Below are 12991 nucleotides of genomic sequence, written 5' to 3'. Positions count from 1 at the left end.
CCGATATCAAGGATCTAGGACCTCCTTTTGGATTTGGATCCGTACCTACAAATTTTGCCTTCCTGAAGATCACAACTTTGTCAAATCTCTATATGTGCACCTGCAACTTCAAAAACAGTGTTTGGGTGGTTATATAGGGTTTTTCCTTAGTTAAACCCCTTGTTTTGGTAATTTCCACCTCCACAAATAGTCTATAATGTATTGAAATGTATGCATGCTAGAATCTTATGTATTTACAAGATTCTAAATGAGCTAAGATGGAAGAGTTAGAGTTCTACCCTATGGTTTGAGTATAAACCCTAAATGAACAAGATGCGAATGAGAATGCTTCAAATCACAAATGTAATGATGGATCTAAAGAAATAATGTAGGTTTGAGAATAGGTGTTATGAAACTCATATAAAGATATGAAAATAACATGAAACCATACCATACCCTAAGGGAGAGGTACAAGCCAATCAACATTCAGTGATCTCCTATTATTCTTCAATATTTTCAAAGCTTCAATTGATGATGAAAATGGTTGATGTAGATTTGATGAATGCTTGATTTGCTAGTTAAAGACTTCACATAACCAATACTTTTATTTCATAAGAGGCTCCTTCAATTGCTAGTAGATGGATCCTTCAAATAAGGAAAGGAAAAGTTATACATACGAAACCCTAACTTTGTTTTTGATCAAAGGGCAACCTAGAATTGATATTTTTTCGCACAAAGTTGGATTTAAATATTATAATACTGTCAAAACATGATCCCAAAATTTGGGACCGGTGTGATTCACAATGGTCCTATCAACTTTTTTCCAAATTTCCAAGGATGCAAGGTATTGTGATTATAAGGTGATCCCCAAGTGGGTGCGACGATTCAAGGTGTTTGGATATGCGAAATCAAGACTTGAAGGTCAAAATAGGAAATAATTAGGGCTTTGATGAATTAACTGATTAAAAGGATAAAATAAAAAAGGGTCACACTTAGAGTTAAGGGCCCAATTTTATGATGTGTGGAGTGATAAAAGATAACTTTAGATTTAATTTAATTAATTAATTAAATGCTTGAATGAAATTTAAAAATGTAAAATACAACACACTAAAGCGGGTGCTAACCTAAGCATGAAATTGTACCACCCAATTAAGGGAGTACAATTTACAATGCTACATCCCCACTTTAGTGGTCATATGACACTATGTGTATATGCAAGCTAAAGTACAGAATAGTAAACATTCTTGAAAAATGATATATCCATAAGGTGTCGAATGAAGCCCCTAACAATATCTGTAGTACATTATTAGAAACCACATCATACAAAACCACATTGTTAGATAAAATCACAATATCACTTAAATGCTTACTAAGGAAATGATGCAATTTGTGGGTAGCTATATGCCCCCCTGTTTTGGCTTGCTGATTACTGAGTTGAAACAGGGTATCATGTTTACCACGTTGAATTGTGAAAAGAAGTGATGACAAATGCTCTCAACGAAGCCTGATACAAGATCGAAGGACATCATGGAATATTTGGTAAGAAAGAGAACTAAGAAATGATTCCAACACAACAAACGATGTGAGAATCAAAGTTCTCTTGCGCAAGATATGAATGATTAAGTGCAAAATGCAGAATTTAGTGTTTGGAAAATAATTACCTTTTAAATTGTGAATAGGAGGAAGAGATCATTATTCAAAGACATCCACCTTTGAGAATAGAGGGGATCTTTGACAAAGATAAAATCTTTAAAGAGAATGAAAAGAAGAATACGTGCCTTCTAAAATATTTACAAAAGAGTGGATTCTTCAAGAAGGATTACACACTTTCACTCAGGAGATATTGTTCATTAAAGATATATTATTTCAAACAGGGAACACACATATTCTATGCAATAAATGACATCAAATGAAAAATACACCTCAACAAAGGAAGGTGAATTATTGGAGAAAATAATAGAAGATTGAAATATCATCCTTGCCCCCTAAGTATAGAGGCAAGGACACCAAAGAGAGATCATTTGTGAAAGAAACACTCTTCTAAAAGAAGGAAAGAGATCCTCATTAGCAATAAGCACGTCCAAAAATAGATACCACTCAATGAAGAAAATAATTTGATGAATGATTATAGACTTCAACACTAAGGAAGATGTCCAAATTAAGGATATGTACTTAAGATCCTCACTAGGGATACTTGCTCCAATACAGGTGAGGGAATTACCAATAGGAATATACACCTCTACAATCAATAAGAGATCCATATAGAAGATATTACTCCACAAAAGGGAAATTTTAATCTTAAGAAGGGGAGATGTTTGAAATGATTCTTGGTTCCAAATTATGATTGCACATGAAATTATACTATCATGAATGACAATGAGCCCCCAATAGGTAGGCTACCAATGTCACATGGTGAAGAGCAACATATTAACCACTAATGTTATTTAACAATACGATAGATTGGATGAGGAATTTGAATAAAACATGTTAAATGTTGTACAATAAATGAGAGCAAAAACATGTATAAGATGACGAGTATTGAAATGTTTTGATCAAGAAGGTAGTCTCTAGTAGAAGAATAGGCCACTAAATCACGTTCCTCTTGCACACAAATTTTGTCATACATAGTGGAAAACTTAGGAGAGCGACAAGTATAACTCATTAGGGCCTTGTTTGTAGACGAGAGGATATTAGAATGAATGGAAGATAAATCCTCGTAAGTGGGATTGGAAATCTCTTGAGGAGATTCCTAAAGAGACTTGTCAATCGCCATAATTTCCTTACGAGTGAGATGAGTGTTGAGAGATGTATCAGATGATCTAATTCAGGTGAAGTCATCATCACTACTAGATATGGAATTCACATTGAGAGATAGTCTTTCAGATGCTTTTGTGGGCTTTGAAGGATTATATCCAAGTCCAAACGAAGCTTCGTGTAAGTTAATTTCTAAAGGAACCTTAATCCCTTGTTCATTTGTGGCACAACCATTGCCATTATATGCACTCTTATCTAAAATGTGAAAACCCAAACCATAAAGGGATGCCATATCAGAAAGAGATGGTGGGGCCTCATAGGTCTCGATACCATAATTATATGAATAAGAAGAAGATTATGAATAAGTGTTTGAATTAGAAGCAACCACAAAATTGTTACTTAGTTGTTTAGACAAAGTGGGTTGCTTTTAGATTCATCCATATCTTTCTCCTTTTTAATCTAAGGTTCTCTTGGGAGGATTTTATATTCTCCTATAAAGGTAGGTGTAAAATCCAAAGAACCTCAATCGTCACCCAAGAGAACTTCTTTTGGTGAAGAAGTATCTTTAGGAGAAGGTGGTGATTTGGCGTGAGTGGAAGAAGAGTCAAGAGTAATCAAGGAAATAGGCATACTTGAAGATGTAGAAGTATTTTCAGAAGGATTAGAAGTGGTTGAACAAGAAGATGAGGTTTGCAACGGAGCTTGTAAATTGGTATCAACAAACAAAGTATACATCTTATTGTTGTAGATGAAATTAAGTTGTCTATGCAAAGTAGAAGGGACAACTTGCATACAATGAAGCCAAGGTCGTCCTAATAGAAGATCGGGGGTAAGCTTATCGGGCATGACATGAATAGGTGTAGGTAAAATAATAGGTCCCACCTTAATAGGCAAGGCTATAGTACACAAAGAAGATCTAGGAACATTATCAAAGCCACGAATAATAAGAGAATTTGATTTCATAAAAGATGTATCCACCTTGATCTTATGTAATATACTAACTCTACAAACATTAAGGTCAAAGTCATTGCTAAAAAGGGTTCTTCTTATAGCATTACCATTGATAAGGACAACAATCATAAGAGGATCATATTTATGTTGAATATCATAGGACGACAACTCATCTTGTGTAAATACAATTTGAGCTTTAGATTCGTTCATAGGAACAATCAAAGAAGCCATATTATTAGGTGTCACTGTTGGTGGGACATATGGGTTATTTTCAACATCTTGTAACATTCCATGTCGTGTGGATGAAGTTTGAATCAAATCCCAAAGAGATATCTTGGTAGGAGTAGCTTTAAGTTGTTCGATGAGATTGTTACCCTCCTCATTTTCCTGAGGCATTTTGTTCTCACGTTATTAAAAAATAAGGAGTGTTTTATTTAGTCTGGGCTTGTGTAAGTCTTGGTTTTTGTTTTGTTAAAGTTTTTCTTGAACTGAACCTCTCACTTGAACCTCATCTAAGTTCAAGGTTTAAGTTCAAGTGGAGTATGTTGTATCACGACCTTGTTTTTAAAAGAGTTAAAGGTCTTTGTAACAATTTTCAATGAACTTGAACTAATGAACCTTTTCAAAAATTTCAAAGTTCGGGTTCAAAGTTTGGGTTCAAGTTCAAGTTCAAAGTTCAGATTCAATTTCAAAGTTCGGGTTCAAAGTTCAAAGTTCAATGAGTTCGCAGGTTCAATTTCAGAGGTTCAAATTTAGAGTTCAGAGATTCATCAGATTAAACAGATGCAGGTTTAGAGTGTGTGATTTTAAAATTCAGTGAGTTTGATAATCCAATAGCATTGGCATCTGTTGTTCGATGTTTGAAAGAAGTAGTACAACATGTTGGTTTACCAAACAAGCTGATAATGGTGATTTGTCTAAGGCTCGATGTATTACAAATAATCTAAAGAGTTACAATCCTCGTCTATTCTAAATAGAGCTTTGCCTTACAATAGAGCTAATTCCTTCAAATGGAAGCTCAAAGTGGTGATCCATGCGTAAGTTTTGGCATGCATATTGTTTGTAGTTTTCAATGCAACTTGTAACCACGGATTTTCTGAGTTTTTTTGGTTTTTAGATAGAAAAATGAGTCTTTGTGCGGGGGGAATAACACTCAATCAAACCATTGGATCTTGGTGAATTTAATATATGTTTTAGAAAACCTAGCTTTCTAAATCCTCACCGATAGATTTACAAAATTATTATTAGTTCGTAAGATATGGATAACAAAGCACAACACTGTCAAAAATGTCAATGACAGTCCCATTAATTGGGAGATACTTAAGTTTTTACTCATATAAACTCAAACACCAAGGAAAGCGGGCAAGTATTTTCACCTATAAGTGAAAAAGTATTCACCGAGGCTAGCAAGGGCATTTATGTATTAAAATATTTGAGCTTTATTTCCCTAAAGGTGAGAATTGTATTCACGGGAATGTTAAGTTAGAAGGAAATAAATAATCTTTTCAAGAATCAGTTATTGATAACTGAAAGCCTCTTTAAAAAAGAGAGGCTATATATATGTAATGAAAGGAAAGAGCGGGATTTTTTTTTCTTTTTTTGCTGTAAAAAAAGAAAGATGGCAATATAGTTTTCTGGACTACATAGTTTTATTTTACAGAGGTGTTGAGTCTGTGAGCCAACATTTTGGCATTGATGAAATGAAAAAGATTTTGTTGATCTATGCATTTGTCAATATTTTCTTTTGATTACAATGAGCTTTGTTTCTCTTGTGATTAACTTTCATTTTCTTTTCTATTACATTAAATTGTGTATGCATTTCATTCTGAAACTTTGATTTCATAAATAACTTGTATATTGGAAAGAAATTTGTTGTTAGCTCTTTTCTTGGGTATCTGATCCTCCTTGTCCTTTGAGGCATGAGAGAGACTCGATCAAAGTCCAGGGCAGTTTTATTCTATTGGAAAGGGTATTGTCGTGGGTGTGGGTAATTAAACTGTGTTTTACTTATCTTCAATCACCTCATTTTAAATTGGTTTTTCACATCTACTTTTAAGGTTATGGGTAGATGTTAGTTTGCCTTTATTGCTTTCTGGTTAAAAGCATATTCATAAAACATAAATTTCATCCAACAAAGGGAGTTGTACCTTCATATCAAAATTCAGAGAGCACTTGCACACACTATTGCAAGTGACTCAATTGTTGCTTCTTTTTTGTCTTTCAATTTGGCCATTTGTGAGTTATTTAAAAATGTAAAATACAACACACTAAGGCGGGTGCTAACCTAAGCGTGAAATTGTACCACCCAATTAAGGGAGTACAATTTACAATGCTACATACCCACTTTAGTGGTCATATGACACTATGTGTATATGCAAGCTAAAGTACAAAATAGTAAACATTCATGAAAAATGATATATCCATAAGGTGTCGAATGAAGCCCCTAACAATATCTGTAGTACACTGTTAGGAACCACATCCTACAAAACCACATTGTTAGATAAAATCACAATATCACTTAAATGCTTACTAAGGAAATGATGAAATTTGCGGGTAGCTATATGCCCCCTATTTTGGCTTACTAATTACTGAGTTGAAACAGGGTATCATGTTTACCACGTCGAATTGTGAAAAGAAGTGATGACAAATGCTCTCAACGAAGCCTGATACAAGATTGAAGGACATCATTGAATATTTGGTAAGAAAGAGAACTAAGAAATGATTCCAACACAACAAACGGTGTGAGAATCAAAGTTCTCTTGCGCAAGATATGAATGATTAAGTGCAAAATGCAGAATTTAGTGTTTGGAAAATAATTACCTTTTAAATTGTGAATAGGAGGAAGAGATCGTTATTCAAAGACATCCACCTTTGAGAAAAGAGGGGATCTTTGACAAAGATAACATTTTTAAAGAGAAGAAAAAGAAGAACATGTGCCTTATCCAATATTTAGAAAACAGTGGATTCTTCAAGAAGGATGACACACTTTCACTAAGGAGATATTGTTCGTTAAAGATCTATTATTTCAAAAAGGGAACATACATATTCTATGCAATAAATGACATCAAATGAAAAATACACCTCAACAAAGGAAGGTGAATTATTGGAGAAAATAATAGAAGATCGAAAGATCATCCTTGCCCCCTAAGTATAGAGGCAAGGACACCAAAGAGAGATCATTTGTGAAAGAAACACTCTTCTAAAAGAAGGAAAGAGATCCTCATTAGCAATAAGCACGTCCAAAACATAGAAGGGTTCATTATAAAAGATACCACTCAATGAAGAAAATAATTTGATGAATGATTATAGACTTCAACATTGAGGAAGATGTCCCAATTAAGGATATGTACTTAAGATCCTCACCAGGGATACTTGCTCCAATATAGGTGAGGGAATTACCAATAGGAATATACACCTCTGCAATCAATAAGAGATCCATATAGAAGATATTACTCCACAAAAGAGAAATTTTAATCTTAAGAAGGGGAGATGTTTGAAATGATTCTTGCCCCCATACACAGAGACGAGATGGGACAAAAATAGACTATTATGTTGCTTCCAAAGTATGATTGCACATGAAATTATACTATCATGAATTAAAAATGAGCCCCCAATAGGTAGGCTACCAATGTCACATGGTGAAGATCAACATAATAACCACTAATGTTATTTGACAATATGGTAGATTGGATGAGGAATTTAAATAAAACATGTTAAATGTTGTACAATTAACGAGAGCAAAAACATGTATAAGATGATGAGTATTGAAATGTCTTGATCAAGAAAGTAGTCTCTAGTAGAAGCATAGGCCACTAAATCACGTTTCTCTTACATAGAAATTTTCTCATTAATAGTGGAAAACTTAGGAGAGCGACAAGTATAACTCATTAGGGCCTTGTTTGTAGAAGAGAGGATATTAGAATGAATGGAAGATAAATCCTCGTAAGCGGGATTGGAAATCTCTTGAGGAGATTCATAAAGAGACTTGTCAATCACCATAATTTCCTTACGAGTGGGATGAGTGTTGAGAGATGTAGAGGATGATCTAATTCAGGCGAAGTCATCATCACTACTAGATATGGAATTCACATTGAGAGATGGTCTTTTAGATGCTTTTGTGGGCTTTGAAGGATTATATCGAAGTCCAAACGAAGCTTCACATAAGTTAATTTCTAAAGGAACCTTAATCCCTTGTTCATTTGTGCCACAACCATTGCCATTATATGCACTCTTAGCTAAAATGTGAAAACCCAAACCATAAAGGGATGCCATATCAACTTACATACAATGAAGCCAAGGTCGTCCTAATAGAAGATCGGGGGTAAGCTTATCGGGCATGACATGAATAGGTGTAGGTAAAATAATAGGTCCCACCTTAATAGGCAAGTTTATAGTACATAAAGAAGATCTAGTAACATTATCAAAGCCGAGAATAATAAGAGAATTTGATTTAATAAAAGATGTATCCACCTTGATCTTATGTAATATACTAACGCTACAAACATTAAGGTCAAAGTCATTGCCAACAAGGGTTTTTCTTATAGCATTGCCATTAATAAGGACAAGAATCATAGGAGGATCATATTTATGTTGAATCTCATAGGACAACAACTCATCTTGTGTGAATACAGTTTGAGATTTAGATTCATTCATAGAAACAATCAAAGAAGCCATATTATTAGGTGTCACTGCTGGTGGGACATATGAGTTCTTTTCAACATCTTGTAACATTCCATGTCATGTGGATGAAGTTTGAATCAAATCCCAAAGAGATATCTTGGTAGGAGTAGCTTTAAGTTGTTCAATGAGATTGTTACCCTCCTCATTTTCCCGAGGCATTTTGTTCTCACGTTATTAAACAATAAGGAGTGTTTTATTTAGTCTGGGCTTGTGTAAGTCTTGGTTTTTGTTTTGTTAAAGTTTTTTCTTGAACTGAACCTCTCACTTGAACCTCATCTAAGTTCAAGGTTCAAGTTCAAGCGGAGTATGTTGTATCACGACCTTGTTTTTAAAAGAGTTAAAGGTCTTTGTAACAATTTTCAATGAACTTGAACTACTAAACCTTTTCAAAAATTTCAAAGTTCGGGTTCAAAGTTTGGGTTCAAGTTCAAGTTCAAAGTTCAGGTTCAATTTCAAAGGTCGGGTTCAAAGTTCAAAGATCAATGAGTTCGTAGGTTCAATTTCAGAGATTCAAATTTAGAGTTCAGAGATTCATCAGATTAAACAGATGCAGGTTCAGAGTGTGTGATTTTAAAATTCAGCGAGTTTGATAATCCAATAACATTGGCATGCGTTGTTCGATATTTGAAAGAAGTAGTACAACATGTTGGTTTACCAAACAAGCTGATAATGGTGATTTGTCTAAGGCTCGATGTATTACAAACAATCTAAAGAGTTACAATCCTCGTCTATTCTAAAGAGAGCTTTGTCTCACAATAGAGCTCATTCCTTCAAATGGAAGCTCAAAGTGGTGATCCATGTGTAAGTTTTGGCATGTATAATGTTTGTAGTTTTCAATGCAACCTGTAACCATGGATTTTCTGAGTTTTTTTGGTTTTTAGATAGAAAAACGAGTCTTTGTGCAGGGGGAATAAATCTCAATTAAACCATTGGATCTTGGTGAATTTTTTATATGTTTTAGAAAACCTAGCTTTCTAAATCCTCACTGGATAGATTTGCAAAATTTAATCCAGTTCGTAAGATATGGGTAACAAAGCACAACACTGTCAAAAATGTCAATGACAGTCCCATTAATTGGGAGATACTTTGGTTTTTACTCATATAAACTCAAACACCAAGGAAAGTGGGCAAGTATTTTCACCTGTAAGTGAAAAAGTATTCACCGAGGCTAGCAAGGGCAATTATGTATTAAAATATTTGAGCTTTATTTCCCTAAAATTGAGAATTGTATTCACAGGAATGTTAAGTGAGAAGGAAATAAATAATCTTTTCAAGAATAAGTTATTGATAACTGAAAGTCTCTTAAAAAAAGAGAGGCTATATATATGTAGTAAAAGTAAAGAGCGGGATTTTTTTTCTTTTTCTGCTGTAAAAAAAGAAAGATGGCAGTATAGTTTTCTGGACTACACAGTTTTATTTTACAGAGGTGTTGAGTCTGTGAGCCCACATTTTGGCATTGATGAAATGAACAAGATTTTGTTGATCTATGCATTTGTCAATATTTTCTTTTGATTACAATGAGCTTTGTTTCTCTTGTAATTACCTTTCATTGTCTTTTCTATTACATTAAATTATGTATGCATTTAATTTTGAAACTTTGATTTCATAAATAACTTGTATATTGGAAAGAAATTTGTTGTTAGCTCTTTGCTTGGGTATTCTGATCCTCCTTGTCCTTTGAGGCATGAGAGAGACTCGATCAGAGTCCAGGGCATTTTTATTCTATTGGAAAGGGTATTGTCATGGGTGTGGGTAATTAAACTGTGTTTTACTTATATTCATTCACCTCATTTTAAATCGGTTTTTCACATCTACTTTCAAGGTTATGGGTAGATGTTAGTTTGCCTTTATTGCTTTCTCGTTAAAAGCATATTCAGAAAACATAAATTTTATCCAACGAATGGAGTTGTCCCTTCATATCAAAATTCAGAGAGCACTTGCACACACTATTGCAAGTGACTCAATTGTTGCTTCTTTTTTGTCTTTCAATTTGGCCATTTGTGAGTTATTTAAAAATGTAAAATACAACACACTAAGGTGGGTGCTAACGTAAGCGTGAAATTGTACCACCCAATTAAGGGCGTACAATTTACAATGCTACATACCCACTTTAGTGGTCATATAACACTGTGTGTATATGCAAGCTAAAGTACAAAATAGTAAACATTCATGAAAAATGATATATCCATAAGGTGTCGAATGAAGCCCCTAACAATATCTGTAGTACATTGTTAGGAACCACATCCTAGAAAACCACATTGTTAGATAAATTCACAATATCACTTAAATGCTTACTAAGGAAATGATGAAATTTGTGGGTAGCTATATGCCCCCCTGTTTTGGCTTGCTAATTACTGAGTTGAAACAGGGTATCATGTTTACCACGTCGAATTGTGAAAATAAGTGATGACAAATGCTCTCAACAAAGCCTGATACAAGATCGAAGGACATCATGGAATATTTGGTAAGAAAGAGAACTAAGAAATGATTCCAACACAACAAACGGTGTGAGAATCAAAGTTATCTTGCGCAAAATATGAATGATTAAGTGCAAAATGCAGAATTTAGTGTTTGGAAAATAATTACCTTTTAAATTGTGAATAGGAGGAAGAGATCATTATTCAAAGACATCCACCTTTGAGAATAGAGGGGATCTTTGACAAAGATAATATCTTGAAAGAGAAGGAAAAGAAGAATACGTGCCTTCTCCAATGTTTAGAAAAGAGTGGATTCTTCAAGAAGGATTACACACTTTCACTAAGGAGGTATTGTTCATTAAAGATATATTATTTCAAATAGGGAACACACATATTCTATGCAATAAATGACATCAAATGAAAAATACACCTCAACAAAGGAAGGTGGATTATTGGAGAGAATAATAGAAGATTGAAATATCATCATTTCCCCCTAAGTATAGAGGCAAGGACACCAAAGAGAGATCATTTGTGAAAGAAACACTCTTCTAAAAGAAGGAAAGAGATCCTCATTAGCAATAAGCACGTCCAAAACATAGAAGGGTTCATTATAAAAGATACTACTCAATGAAGAAACTAATTTGATGAATAAGGAGGTGTACTTAATATCCTCACCAGGGATACTTGCTCCAATATAGGTGAGGGAATTACCAGTAGGAATATACATATCTACAATCAATAAGAGATCCATATAGAAGATATTACTCCACAAAAGGGAAATTTTAATCTTAAGAAGGGGAGATGTTTGAAATGATTCTTGCCCCCATACATATAGACAAGAGATGGGAAAAAAATAGACTATTATGTTGCCTCCAAAGTATGATTGCATATGAAATTATACTATCATGAATGACAATGAGCCCCCAATAGGTAGGCTACTAATGTCACATGGTGAAGAGCAACATAATAACCACTAATGTTATTTGACAATACGATAGATTGGATGAGGAATTTAAATAAAACATGTTAAATGTTTTACAATAAATGAGAGCAAAAACATGTATAAGATGAGAAGTATTGACATGTCTTGATAAAGAAAGTAGTCTCTAGTAGAAGAATAGGCCACTAAATCACATTCCTCTTGCACACAAATTTTCTCATACATAGTGGAAAACTTAGGAGAGCGACAAGTATAACTCATTAGGGCCTTGTTTGTAGAAGAGAGGATATTAGAATGAATGGAAGATAAATCCTCATAAGCGGGATTGGAAATCTCTTGAGGAGATTCATAAAGAGACTTGTCAATCACCATAATTTCCTTACGAGTGAGATGACTGTTGAGAGATGTATAGGATGATCTAATTCAGGCGAAGTCATCATCACTACTAGATATAGAATTCACATTGAGAGATGGTCTTTTAGATGCTTTTGTGGGCTTTGAAGGATTATATCCAAGTCCAAACGAAGCTTCACATAAGTTAATTTCTAAAGGAACCTTAATCGCTTGTTCATTTGTGCCACAACCATTGCCATTATATGCACTCTTAGCTAAAATGTGAAAACCCAAACCATAAAGGGATGCCATATCAGAAAGAGATGGTGGGGCCTCATAGGTCTCGATACCATAATTATATGAATAAGAAGAAGATTGTGAATAAGTGTTTGAATTAGAAGCAACCACAAAATTGTTACTTAGTTGTTTAGACAAAGTGGGTTGCTTTTTAGATTCATCCATATCTTTCTCCTTTTTAATCTTAGGTTCTCTTGGGGGGAATTTTATATTCTCCTATAAAGGTAGGTGTAAAATCCAAAGAACCCCAATCGTCACCCAACAAAACTTCTTTTGGTGAAGAAGTATCTTCAGGAGAAGGTGGTTATTTGGTGTGAGTGGAAGAAGAGTCAGGAGTAATCAAGGAAATAGGCATACTTGAAGATGTAGAAGTATTTTCAGAAGGATTAGAAGTGGTTGAACAAGAAGACGAGGTTTGCAACGGAGCTTGTAAATTGGTATCAACAAACAAAGTATACATCTTATTGTTGTAGATGAAATTAAGTTGTCTATGCAAAGTGGAAGGGACAACTTGCATACAATGAAGCCAAGGCCGTCCTAATAGAAGATCGGGGGTAAGCTTATCGGGCATGACATGAATAGGTGTAGGTAAAATAATAGGTCCCACCTTAATAGGCAAGGCTATAGTACATAAAGAAGA

The sequence above is a fragment of the Cryptomeria japonica genome, chromosome 10 (assembly GCF_030272615.1).
Source record: "Cryptomeria japonica chromosome 10, Sugi_1.0, whole genome shotgun sequence".
In the NCBI taxonomy this organism is placed as follows: domain Eukaryota; kingdom Viridiplantae; phylum Streptophyta; class Pinopsida; order Cupressales; family Cupressaceae; genus Cryptomeria; species Cryptomeria japonica.
This window is presented reverse-complemented; position numbering follows the sequence as displayed.